The sequence below is a fragment of the Triturus cristatus genome, chromosome 1_1 (assembly GCF_964204655.1).
Source record: "Triturus cristatus chromosome 1_1, aTriCri1.1, whole genome shotgun sequence".
NCBI lineage: Eukaryota > Metazoa > Chordata > Amphibia > Caudata > Salamandridae > Triturus > Triturus cristatus.
The window spans coordinates 1,097,225,965-1,097,240,010 of NC_140579.1; positions in this window are offsets into that span (position 1 = coordinate 1,097,225,965).

Below are 14,046 nucleotides of genomic sequence, written 5' to 3' on the forward strand. Positions count from 1 at the left end.
AAGGGGCCATTTTGAAGATACTTTGGCCAAAATGACCTGGGTTTAAAGATGTAGGCTATTGCTGAAATAATTATATGCTCAACAAATAAGGGAAATCTTGCTCAGGGTTGTACCCATAGAGGGCTGTGATTGTCTGCACAGTTAAATCTGAACCGCTCAAACTAAGGTCACTGTACAAGATACAAAAAGAAAACAGTGTGGTATTTTGACGCCACATTTTGATCGAACAATATTCATGGGTTCCGGACACTCTTCGTATCACTCTAACACGTAAAAAAGCCTCTGTCTTACCTATTCATAGTTCAGAACTGAAAAATGCAGGCGTTTTGCTGAAAAACTAAATGTTCCCCAAAACAAAAGGAAACATTTTTTAAGGCTGCACCTACTGGAGCCTATGTTTGTTCTACATAATTGATTCCGTGCCTCTCTACTTAATATTACAATATATGACAAACATACATTGCGGAATTTTGATGCCATAGGGAGATGGAACAATGTTCATCTGATTAGCTCACACGGTGTATTAGTCTCACATCTGACCAACATCGGTTTGGTCAGTATATTGTGATACGAAAGTATGGTATAACTCAAATATCAGTCTCTGTATGCACTTGCAAATGCAATATTCCTTCTCTTATATATATTCCCTTACCCAATGCATGAATGATGCCAGTTACTTAGGAATTTAAGACGTTTCTGTGCTGTATTCTCTATAAGAGAGGCCTGATCTATTATATGAACCATATTTGTAATGTTTTTTTTATTTAATACTCGATGTAATTGCACTTCGACGGAATCAAGAGCTTATCTTGGCTGTAGTATTAGGCTTCGCATTGCAACATGAATGCTATCAGAATATCGCTGTTGCATAGAAAGTTTTAATTACGTTAATTCCACCGTACAACTTTATTGTACACCTTTGACTGACATATTACCGTGGTAGCTGAGAAATGAGATGCGCCTATTTACGTAGCTCCTTTGTAATGTGTTAGAAGTGCCGTGATTGGTTTCCATAGGTTCATGCATTCTCTCATTTATCACTCAATGTGAATATACTACACGGAATCAAGAGTTTATCTCTGTTGCAGTATTAGGCTACGCATTACAATATGCCTGCCATTATAATATCGCTACTACACAGAAAGTCTAAATCACGTTAATTCCATCGTACAACTTTATTGTACACTATTGACTGACATATCATTGAGGTGGCTTCCAAATATGCCGCGCGCAGTTGCATAACAACCGCTGCAACGTCTTAGAAGTGCCGTGATTGGTTTCCATAGGTTCATGCATGCCAGCATCATAATTTTTCACTCTATAATAGTGGACTTTCAGCTTGTGAAAATAATAGTATAAGCATTGCAATACATCATCTTTGCGAAACTCTTTGTTATAATTATTGGCTATTGGTTATTGGAACAACACTGTGTGTGTAACGAGTTACCTAGCAACCCCCTCCACGTGAAAGGAAGTATATGATTGGTTTGCACACAACCAACCACGTTTAAAGTTCGATCAGAGTTCACCACTCTGGGTGATTGTACCAAGCGGACTGTTTGCTGTTTGCCCATAGTAGCGCCATACGAAAGATCGTTTTCGTTAGAGGTAAGAGAAATGTCTCTACACTTACGTATTGAATGAGGTGGTGAATAGATAAACCTTATTTCAAGGTTTCTATATTTCTATTTTTCTTCTACTCTGTTTTTAGTAACTCCCGACACCAGCGACATTGAACTCGCGGTGAAAACATTACGGCTATATCTTTCAGCCCCACCGTTACTACACCTCTTCGTTTGCACTTAAATACATCAATTGGGCATATGAGAGAGAAATACCGATTGTGGAATTGTTTCCTCCTGCTTTAACCCTCACATGGGTAAGTGACAACGTTATGCACCAGTACACTTGTGCAATTATCCGTTGTTCTGCGAACATTAATCCGTCTATTTTTTACATCCACAGCACCCGGCCGGGTACTTTGTGAGTTATTTTGTTTCACTCTTAGCACGGTGACACTCTTTTGACGTGTTGGTTATTATCGTTATCATTCAGGTAGAAAGGCCCAACCATACCTATTTGATATAACATCTCCTTCTCTAAATAATATCGCATATTGACGGTATTTTCATTTAATTCCTAGGTGTCCCTACACTAAATTGTCCTGAAGAGACCCTCTATTGCAAATAGGGTCGAAACGTCGTTGACGAGATTTATGAGGCGAACCACTATTCAACACTTATGATTAATAAGTGTTGTTGAATTGCATCTCATTAATTTACTTTTTGGTCGCCCTTATAATGAATAATTGAAACCTTTTCATGTTGCACTGTGTTGTTTATATTTTGGTGTTTAGGTTTTTCACTGTTTTTTTCATTGGGACACTTCTTAGAATTGTCTAAAGAAACTGTCATTTTATTTGGAATGTATATCCTGAAATTGTTTTTAGTTGAGACTTTTTCATTGTAAACAAAAAGAACTATGTTTTCTACCAAGGTTCTAATGTGTATGGTGATTTTTCCTTTCTGACGTACCTTTAACCCTTTGTTGTTATTGCCATTGGGCTTTATGTATTACATATTTGGTTATTAAGCCATACGAGCTATTGTTTTTGTCCAATAATCAATACCCAGGCTCTGTATGAGTAGGGTCCCCTTGTTTTTTGCTAAATCAATCCACAACCATGGCACAATTATTCCTGGCAGCCCCTCCTGGCATATGAGCTTGCCTCACCACTGCCATGCAAAGCTTCGGCCCTTACCACACGGCAGTCCTAGACAAGCCAGCAACTCCTGGCATATGGTATTGCCGCTATGATGTTGAAGAGGTTACAGCTCTGACCCCAAGGCAGTCTTTTACACACTGGCCCCCTCTTGACTCATTGGTTGCCATAACAGTGCTGCACAGGCTTCTGCCTTTACCGCACAGCAATCTATTCACACAGCTATCTTCACGGCAACCCTCCTTTGTCAATGACCAGATCAGTGCAGCAGCCATCTCCTCAAACATTGCACCGGGAGTCCACTCAACAGGGCTCCCCACTTGAACTCACTCCCTCTAACTCTCTTCTCTTCCTCAAAGAGCGCACTGGTCTTGGCAAGCAGTCAGGCGCTGGTGCTCCAGGTTCTAGAGCACGTGGTCTTGGTTTCCCTGAGTGATGTCGCCACAAGCAGCAGGGAATCCAGGCCTTGGCTCCAGTCCTGGACACAGGCAGACGTCATGCAGAGCATTCCCTCCTCACACAGTCCATATGGCTGCTTGGCAGATGTCAATTTTTAGGATCTCAAACTATCCTTCTTATAGTCCATTTCTGGGTTTATAAAGATTTATGTTGGTATCCTGCTTCTTTTGAAGTACATACTTCTACTCTTCCTCCTGAAAAGCCATCTGTCACAGCAGGGGAAACTTCATAGATTACAGTCCCACAACGCAGGCCATGGGAATGACTAGAGTTCACACTTGGATGTAGGCCACAGTGAAGATGAGCATCAAAGAGTAATCTTGGACTGCTGGCCCCACTCTTTATGATTCACTTGTCAGCCCCATCTCCGTCCTGAGATGTGTCCAGTCCCTTTTCTTGTGATCTCTCACTGAATCAAAAAACACCCTTTGAAGTGTACTGGAGAGCCTGGTGTTCCCTTTCTCCAGTGTGTCCCACCCAGCTCACAGGAATGCAGCAATACACAAATTTGTTTGGGGGGATACCTCTACCCCCTCATGTCTTCACCACCAGGCCGAGGCCTTCCAAAATGGTAACTAGGTCCCTCCATGTAGTGTACCATTACAGCCACACTTGCACTCAGTGTATGTACACAGCAAACACACTGCCCAGCACTGTTATCTTCATCTATTATTCCACCCAAGGCACACATACACTCACCACATATATTCACTCTGCACGCATTGCTTAGTACTGTATTGTGCTACTTGCAGGCTCACCCCTCCATGTGCGCTCTGCACATCACTTCACCCTTCATGTACTGTACTCCTCTCAGGCACACATATACCCAATACATGCACTCACCATGCATGCACTGCACAGCACTGCTCTGTCCCTGTACGGTACTCTTCCCAGGAATGCACTGAATTACAGGCAGCCATGGTAAATGTTTGTATTGCACTAAGAAGCGGCAGATTGCAACCCCCAACATACACTGAATACAGACAGCGGTAATAAATCATCTGAAGAGTCCACTCTGAAGTGACAGGAGGCATCACGTGGGCATGAAAGCAATCAATAGAGGCTAAGAACAAATAATTTATAGGCATGCATAGGACAAACACCCCTACCCCCAAGCATGCACTGTGCACATGAAGTCATAGCAGATGGCGCATATATCTGACCTGGAGATAGACGAGCTGCCCACAGTTGGTAATGGTGAGCACTGCATTGAAATAGATTCAGGGTTTAGCGGTTGTTAGGGGTGAGAGGAAAGTCAGGCAACAATGATTTTGACCTTAGACCCTTTACACACTGTAATAGCCTCAAACAGGGAAAACACACAGGGAAACACCTTGAACTCCTGACCTTTCATCTGAACTACTGGGCTGGATGCTCTGGAAGGAGTTGATAAGAAAGGTGGTTGCAGCCATCCAAAGATGGCGCTGCCAGAGGTGAGAATACCAAATGGTTGGTAGTAGAGGAGGAGGAATTGGGCAAGACCCAGGACACGTGGGCAGCTGAGATGACCATGACTGGAGTGTTACCTGTTCTGAAGAGAAGCCAAACTGGAAGAAAAAAAACATAATGCATGGTGCAAAAATGAGTGGCCATAAATTCAGCCCTAGTTACTTAAAACCCCTCAGTACTTGAAAAGCCTGTAAGAGCGGGCCACTTGTATATGTTTTCTTCCTGCAACATGTCTACTGTTCATCCTTATACCTTTCTCTATGTTTCCTCCCTCCCACCCTTCCAGAATACCTGTGTGTATTCTCTATTGCATTTTGATGTACCATACTAGAGTTGGTAGTTTGTTCAGCAGGCGTTGTGTGTGTTCTGGGTGTGCTCTGCAATAAACTACTTCAATTCACCTGCTGAAGTGTCCGGAGCTTCCTTTCAACAATTTGGCGACGATCCCGGGACAGCAGCTGACCAGACTGCAGAGAGCGCTGTTTTTCACTCCAATTCCAGCCACAGTTTCAGGAACAAGACTTCGCCAAATGAATCCACCGACATCGAAGTCACTTTCCCTCCGTCGAGCAATCCTTCAGTCCATGGAAAACATTTTTGGAAGAAATTCAACTAAAACAAAGAGAAAACTTTGCTGACGTCATCAGCCAAACCGTGAGTCTAACGCTGCTAGCGCGTGTAACCCATTACGTGTCTCCGTTTCCAAGCACGTCTCCTAGGTTACCCCCAAGCGTCACCAAGCAACGCTCCTCAGTCGTTAGCTGCAGTGTCACTTCAAGGTTGCCTAGCTACTGCCTAACAATGCTCTAGTGCGTCATCTGTTTGCATGGTCAGCGACAGCGTGCAGAACTTCAACTCTGCGTTTCACGCCTCGCTTTCAGCACGTCAAGACATAAGCGGCCATCTTAAGTTTATTCTCAGTGTTGCTCTGCAACTTCAATTATCGACATCTGCAAATCTCCGCGTCCTCACGAAGAGTACTTAACGCTTCTTCCTTCAATAACTGCGTACCACATGACTCAAATGCAGTGATGCGCGCACCTGTTTCCTGATCTCAGTAAGTTCTCAGTGATACGCTCACTTTCAGCCAGCAGCAGGTTATCATTCAGTGTTTATGGTGCTTATCTCACGATGATACGCACATCTGTATGGTGTGGCATTTATGTTTCTGTTTCCTAACTCAATACGCATAGTATATTTGCATTTATACACATATCTACTGCTGTAAGCATCAGTTATCTATCCTTGCCTGTTTTTATCTGCTCATTTAAGATCTATTGCACAATCTACAGTCATGGCACAACAAATAACAGTTACTCTCCCACCACCATTCTTAAATGAATCTGGTACTCCCTCCATACCGTAAGAAGATTGGATTATCATATTTGATAACTATTTGGATGCTTTGGACAGTCAGGAATTTTCAGGGAAACGAAAAAAAGCATGGCTTCTCAGCACTTTAAGAAAAGAAGGACAGCGAGTGTTCAGATTTCTTCCTCAAGCTTTACAGGTCAACGGGCAGCCCATGCCTGATGAATACAAGGAATCTATATGTAGATTGGAGGTACGATTTTCCAAAGAGGAAAATTTAGTTATGAATCAATATAAATTTTACACTCATCGCCAACAAAGTGACGAATCAATTGATGATTTTGTTGCTCATCTAAGAGAACTATCTGTGAAGTGTAAATTTGGAGCCATGAACGATGAACTTATTAGGGATCAACTAATAGTACAATGCAACAATAAAAAGATTCAGGAAAGGTTATGGGCCGTAAAGAATCCTACTTTGAAAGTAGCCATCGACCTGGCCAAAGTAATAGAAGAATCGAAGAGTTGTATGAAAGAAATACAAAAGAAAAACAACACTCAACAAGAAGTGTCTGAGGTCTCTGAGAAAAATCACGGTGGTGAAAGCGAGAGAGCTGATGAGGAATCAGTTGCTGTTGGAAAGAACAAAATTAGACCAACTAACAAGAAGAATTCCCTTTCAAACAAGTTTTGTTCACGTTGTGGCAGCAGTGCAAACACGTCAGAAGCTAGATTTTGTTTTGCTTCGAACAAAGAATGTCTAAAATCCGGTCGGCTTGAGAAAGACAGATTACTAGCAATTGATGACATTGATGTTGTTTCTGATGATGATAAGAGACAAAACAGACCCAAAGCACGTTTTATAATTGATGGTCGCGAAGTGTCCCTCATGGTGGACACAGGCGCCAGATACACCACCATTCCACAATCTTTGCTAGAAGATCAATGGGGTAGTAAATCTTTATGCAAAAGTGACATTTCTCCGAGAGGATTTCAGGGCGACACCATTGACATCTTGGGTTATTTTGAATCTGATATTCTCTTTAAAAACAGATCTATTTATGGTAAAATATATGTCTCTGTTTATGGACCTCCTATACTGGGATGGGTTCATCAATATGATCTTCATATTATCATTAATCCAAGAGCACCCTCTCAGGTGATGGTTGTAGATGATTATTCCTTAGACGACATATTACAAGAATATAGTGCAGTATTTAAAGATGAGTTAGGTGAATTGAAAGGCTATTCACATTTTATTCAATTGAAGAAAAATAGCCTACCTATTCAACACAAATTAAGAAGAATCCCTCTCTCAGTTAGACATGATGTTAAATCCTTGTTAAATAAAATATTGCAGAGTGGGGTGATTGAGTCCATTAAGGCATCCTCATGGTTGTCTCCGGTTGTTATCACAAAGAAATCGGACGGAAAATTGAGGTTCTGTGTTGACTTAAGATCACTAAACAAATGTGTTGTTGCGGATACCTTTCCCCTACCAAATATTGGAGAATTGGTATCTACCTTGCAAGGTGCTACGTTCTTCTCCAAATTAGATCTAAAGAGCGCCTACCATCAGATTAAACTCCATGATGATTCCAAACACCTCACTGCCTTTATAACCACGGAGGGTACTTTTCAGTTCACACGACTTCCTTTTGGCTTAATTTCAGCAGCCAGTGTGTTTCAACGCATGGTTACAGAAATTTTCAAAGGAATCCAGAAGGCAGTATTTTTCCAAGATGACAGTCTTGTGTTCGGTGACTCTATAGCTGATCACAATCTTGTACTCAAGGACGTTTTGCACAGAATGATGGACGCCTGCCTTACTCTGCGTAAGGAGAAGTGTTCCTTTCTGGTGCAACAAATAGAGTATCTTGGTTATGAAATATCAGCACTGGGAGTCAAGCCCAAGAAAAATCTTTTGGAAGCAATTGGCTGTGCCCCATGTCCTGCCGATAAAGACCAGCTTAGGTCGTTCACGGGGTTGATAGAGTACTACTCCAAATTTGTGAAGAACTTCTCAGACAAGACTTTACAACTAAGACTCTTGTTAAAAAAGGTACAAAATTTGTGTGGGGGAATGACCAAAATTCTTGTTTCAGTCGCATCAAAAAAGAAATCTGCGAAGCCAATGTCCTAGCTCCATTTGAAACAAAGTGTACCTCTGTTGTAATGGTCAATGCTAGTGCTACTGGACTAGGTGCTGTCCTTTTGCAGAAATACACTGATGGGGAGCGGGCAGTTGCATTTGCCTCTCGCACCCTCACGTCTTCAGAACAGAATTATTCTGTTATTGAAAAAGAGGTGTTAGCGGCTGCTTGGGGTATCCAGTATTTCCACACGTATCTGTGGAGCACCAAATTTCTCCTCAAAACAGATCACAAACCATTAGTTCGCATTTTGTCTCTGGGTGGTGCGGGCAAGGGTTCCCCCAGGTTAGCCAGGTTAGCTGCCAAACTCCAAGAATATCAATATGAGATTTCCCATGTCCAAGGTTGGCGTAATTTCCAAGCGGACTGTCTGTCTAGACTTTCTATCAAATGGGAGGATCTTGATGATGTTTCTCTTAATCTGGAAAATGAAGAAGAAGCTATTGCTTCAGTTCAAGATGTTCTAGCAGTTAGTGAAGGCACTATTACGCATGACGAATGGTGTAAAGCAGTGGCCAATGATCATGTGCTTCAAGAGGTCATTCTTCTTGTCAAATTGGGGTCCAGACGAGAGAGCTGTGTACATATCTCTGCTCATCCGTATTTAAAAGTACTTGACGAATTATCAACTTGTGGTGATAATATTCTCATGCGTGGTGACAAATCTATTCCTCCTTCCAACTTGAGATCAAAATTACTGAACATTGCCCATGAAGGACATCTGGGTCAAACTTTGACCCAGCACAGACTTAAAGCTAATTATTGGTGGCCGGGCAAGGACTCCCAGGTGTCTTCATGGATTGAAAGGTGTTCAAAATGTAAGGAAGGGGAGAAAAGGCTAAAGGTTGCTGTTGGTTCATCCACAGGTCAATAAGCTAGTCCCAATGGTCCGTGGCAGAGCATTTGTCTTGATTTTATTGGACCCATGGAAGAGCTACCCCTGTTTCAATGTTTTGCCATTGTATCCATTGATGTCTTTTCAAAATGGCTTACTGTTACTTTTGTCAAGGACATCACCACTGAAAGACCATAAAAAAAATGTAAACGCTCTTTCAAGAAGAGGGTTATCCTAATGTTCTGATCACAGACAATGGCACACAGCTTTTTTCCCATGACATGTTGTTGGACCTGTCAGCCCTAGGGTGGTCTCCCCTTCCATTTTTGTATCGTGCCTCATTTTTTCCACCCTCATTTTCATGTTGGACTAGGTCTCCGGGCGCCTTTTCATTGCCAATCAGTGTTAAGGTGCAGGTGCTCCCTTCTCCCAAGATGGCTGCCACAGGCCCCTGCTACTGCAGAGTGGTCTTTCATAGTAGCACCCTAGCTGCCAGGAGCTGGCTGGAACCCCACAACAATGTTGCGACTCCAGCCCGCCTTTTTGTCCCATAGGTAGAGTGGGGAAGCTCCTGGTATGTGCTGGAACCTTCTAGAAGGGAGGTGTGGTTTTTCTTTTGCCGCCTTGGCCAGAGGTCACCTGACCTAGGGCTACTTAAGAGAGGGAGGGGAACTTTTGTGGTGAGTTGGCCATTGGGGTGAAGCAGAGCTGGAAGAATCCACCAGGAGTGTAGGCAGTAGGGCCTAGCCAGGGACTTATGCCTCTGAGAGTGACAGGATTTAGGTGCTGCCTCTTAAGTGAGTGAGGGACCCTGTGAAACCCACTGATCTTGCCCAGCAGTAGGAGGACCCAGAGACTCTCTGCCCAGCCTGACTAGGAAGGATCTAGTCGCCCTCTCCATTCCTAACCCCCTGTAACAGAACCCCTTAAGGGCGCCAGATACATCTGCGCCAACAAGACCTTATCTGACATCTAAGAACAGAAACTTACAAGCCAAGCACTGAGACTGCGTGTCCAGATTGAACTCTGAAACCTATTCACCAAGCAATGAGACTGCGTGTCCAGATTGAACTCTGAAACCTATTCACCAAGCACTGAGACTGCGTGTCCAGACTGACCCCTGAACCCTGATGCAAAGCTGACTGGAGAACCACCGGGGATCGACCAGGTATTAGCGCTGTGACCCCTGCGCTCCCTGCCCTGGTCTGGGACCCCCGGCAGCGTGCTCCGCTGAGCACAGAACCCCCATCCTTAATTTGAGCCCCCCCTGTGACGACGAAGCCAGCGCGCTCACCGCCGCGGCCTGGAGGCCAGGAGAAGTGCCCTGCCGTGTCACGAGGCCTGCGGAGAAGCCCGGGGCCCCGTCGCTGCCGGTGCAGCTGCGTGTGGAGGTGTGCGAGGTCGGGGCCGAGTTCCCCCATCATCGTGGGAGCGGACGCCTGCTGACGCCGAGATCGAGGTAAGCCCGGAGGCTGGAATCGTCCCCGGTGCGCCCCCTGCCGGTTGGGAGCCGCACTGCACTCTTAGCCCGGGTTCCCCCCTCCGTGGGAGTCCTCCCCTGCCTTCGCGACGGAGAGACCCCGCCGAGGGATCCTTTCCGTGTGCCCCCTCGAGCGGTACTAAAGCGCGGTGCCCTACGAACTGCACCGGAGCCTGGAGACTCGCTCCTCAAGTCCCGTTGCGCTCCCCGCTGGAAGCTCCGTCCTAAAGTACTGACTATCAGTGATTACGAGGAGCGCTTGGATTTATATGCTCCGCTTCAAAGTACCAAGAGTCAGTGATTACGAGTAGCACTTTATTTTACCTGCTCTGCTTGAAAGTATTACATGTCATTGATTACGAGTAGCGCTTTATTGTACCTGCTCTGCTTGAAAGTATTACATGTCATTGATTACGAGTAGCGCTTTATTTTACCTGCTCTGCTTGAAAGTATTACATGTCATTGATTACGAGTAGCGCTTTATTTTACCTGCTCTGCTTGAAAGTATTACATGTCATTGATTACGAGTAGCGCTTTGTTTTAGGTGCTCTGCTTCAAAGTGTTAAGTGCCATTAATTACGAGGAGCGCTTTGTTCTACAGGCTCCGTGTTGAAGTATCCAGTGTCACCCCTCACGAGTATTGCCCGGTGCTAGATGCCCCGTTCAGAGATAGACCTTGCTTAACGAGCACAGCGCGATAATCACCCCCAGGGCCCTACAGGTAGTTAACCCTCCTAGGGATTCCCGCGCTGGTATAAGTGAAGCGTTCCTCGCCATATTCATGAAGTGAATGTATAGATTCTGAACTGCCGTTACATTTCATGTCTGGCCTGTATACCTTGATGGATTGTATTACATCGCACGCATTGCACTGATATCGCATGAACTGCATCTATCTGGCTTTACTTGGATAAACTTGAAGTATTTGCATAATTTTACCTGTGTGGCGTCACTTATTGTGTGTGTCTCCCGTCCATGAGAGGTGCGTGGTGTATGGTTGCTTAACACACAGACCTTTGGTGGCCCGACCACTCGTGTCACGTTACCGCCCCATAGGGCCTGGTGACCCCAGGTCCTACACATGTGCTCTTTCCTATCTAGTTGTGGAGTCACACATCATTGTACATCTTTGTATAACCCACAGGTAATGGTTTATGTGAAAGGGCTAACAGACTAGTCAAAGGTACAATTCAGATGGCTTGCTCTAGTGGTGTTTTTGCTCACGACATGGTTTAAGATATGGTCTGTGCTTATCTCACTACAATACATGGTTCTGATGAAAAGTCACCTTTTGAACGTATGCGTGGTAGACTTCCTGGTACAAAGCTTACCCCTTCCTGGATCAAAGAGTGGGTTTCTAAAGGGGGTCATTTTGACTCCTTACCTGTCACCAGTACCAATATCATTTCTGTCTCGCATATTTCCAAAGGTGATTATGTCAAAGTAAAACCTGGAAGAATTTCCAAAGGTTTATCTAAATTTAAAGGTCTGTTTTATGTCAAAGAAGTGTTTCCTCATTATGTTGTCTTGACCAATGGTGAAAAGTGGAATCTTCGCAGAGTTGCTTTATATCAAAATAAATCTACTGTCTGCAAAGATGGAGTTGCTCATGAGTCTCATTCTTCCTCAGGCAACAGTGGAAATAGTGGTTACATGTTGTCTACAATGGAAGACGCTACTTTGCTTTCTGCCCCTGTTGGTAGAAGGTGTGCAGGTGGAGGTGATGCTTCTGACTCAAGCAACGCTTGTGACTCAAGCAAGAGTGCCACTAATTTTCACAACTTTCATGATGCACCCCTGTCTACAAATACCAGAATCACAAGGTGCCATAGACCACCAGCTTACCTGAATGATTATTGTTGTTAATAGTATATTAAGCGATTTAGTCTCATTTTCAGCATTTTTTATGTTCTTTCTTTTTCCTTCCCTAAAGGAGGAAGGTGTGTTGTATGTTTTCTTCCTGCAACATGTCTACTGTTCATCTTTATACCTTTCTCTATGTTTCCTCCCTCCCACCCTTCCAGAATACCTGTGTGTATTCTCTATTCCATGTTGATGTTCCATACTAGAGTTGGTAGTTTGGTCAGCAGGCGTTGTGTGTTCTGGCTGTGCTCTGCAATAAACGACTTCAATTCACCTGCTGAAGTGTCTGGAGCTTCCTTTCAACACCACTCTTGTGTTAGTGCTGCCTGTGTCAGTGGCACAGTAGCTCCCAATAGTTATTCAACCCCTGAGCTCTGTGTAAAGATCATTCTGCCAGAATGGGAGAGGCTAAAGAATAGATGGGAAGGGGGAGGGCGCTAAAGCACAAAACACATAGATGTCTGACGTGGCTAGGATTCGAGGCCATGATTGGAGGCCACAACTGTTATGCCAGCTTGTCAACAAAATGCCCAAAAAATGTCAAGTGTGGGCCTCTCATTCTGCCATCACACATGCAAACACACAGAGAACAAACTAACTGACATTCAACTCCTGCCCTCTTCCCCTTCTTTCTGCTTGCCACCAAGGCTGAGGAGGTGATCCTGGCCGGGTAACTCCAGGGTGTTCCTCCAAGGCCAAGTGGTGCTAGGCCTCCATAGCACTTATGACTTGGAACGCTAGCCACTACAGCTTTGCTGCATTTCATGGTCCAGGCTGCTATTTTGCTCCAGTCAGTCTGCCCTTTTCACGTCTTCAGGTCAGGTAAGGATAGTCCCATCCTCGCAACACACTGGACATTAAGGGGGGCTACAGGTAAGTCTGTGCTGTACTTTTTATTACGTGAGCGTAACCACACATAGATCCTGTCTAATGACCATCTTGTTTTTAACTATATTTCTCATTTTTCAAAGCAACTTACGTCTATCTGTTTTAGCTCTCTCTCTAAAACGTTGAAACCTGAAGTATACTGTGTGAACTGCAGAAGACGAATTGATGGACATGCCATTTACTCTTACTTCAAGTCTTATTTGTCAAACTGAATTCTTTGGGGTTATACACATGAAGGGAAGGTAAAAATCTGGATGTCACAAAGAAAAGTATCGCACATATACAGATTTCAATGCAGAAGGCCAATTTTGCATCATACACCCCATGGTTCTCATGATAATTACATGTAGGTACAGACTTGCTTTGGCACCCTAGGATTTCTACTCCTGTGGAAAGTTATCTGTGGTCCCAGTTTTGCAGGCCTTCAATGGCTGTCTCACACTGTCCTTTAAACGGATCTTACCTCCTTGGAAGCAGGATAAGCTATCTGCCTGTCTGTCAGCCTGCACTGTTGGCTCCTTGAGCTTAAAAAGCTGAACGCAAACGGCATCTTCATAATTCAGAGGAAGTCTGAATCGTCTATCACTCGCAGCTGAAAGTCTACCAATAGTGGCCTTTTTGCGCAAACAAAAACAAAAAGGTTCCTCAAGATTCTAATTCTACCAGGACACAGTGCTGGTGTGGTCAGAGACCTTCTTAACTTCAGCCAATGTATCCCTTCTTACAAGGAGCTTTGTGACAACATTTCTTGTGTGTTTTTTAAGAATATCCAATCTATATAGCACAGCATCCAAGGAGAGCCTTGGCGCACACATTTGCCTTGTGGTAGATTGATAGAGTCTCTATAAGAAAGCAAGGTACCAGCCTTGACCTTTTTGCCTGACAC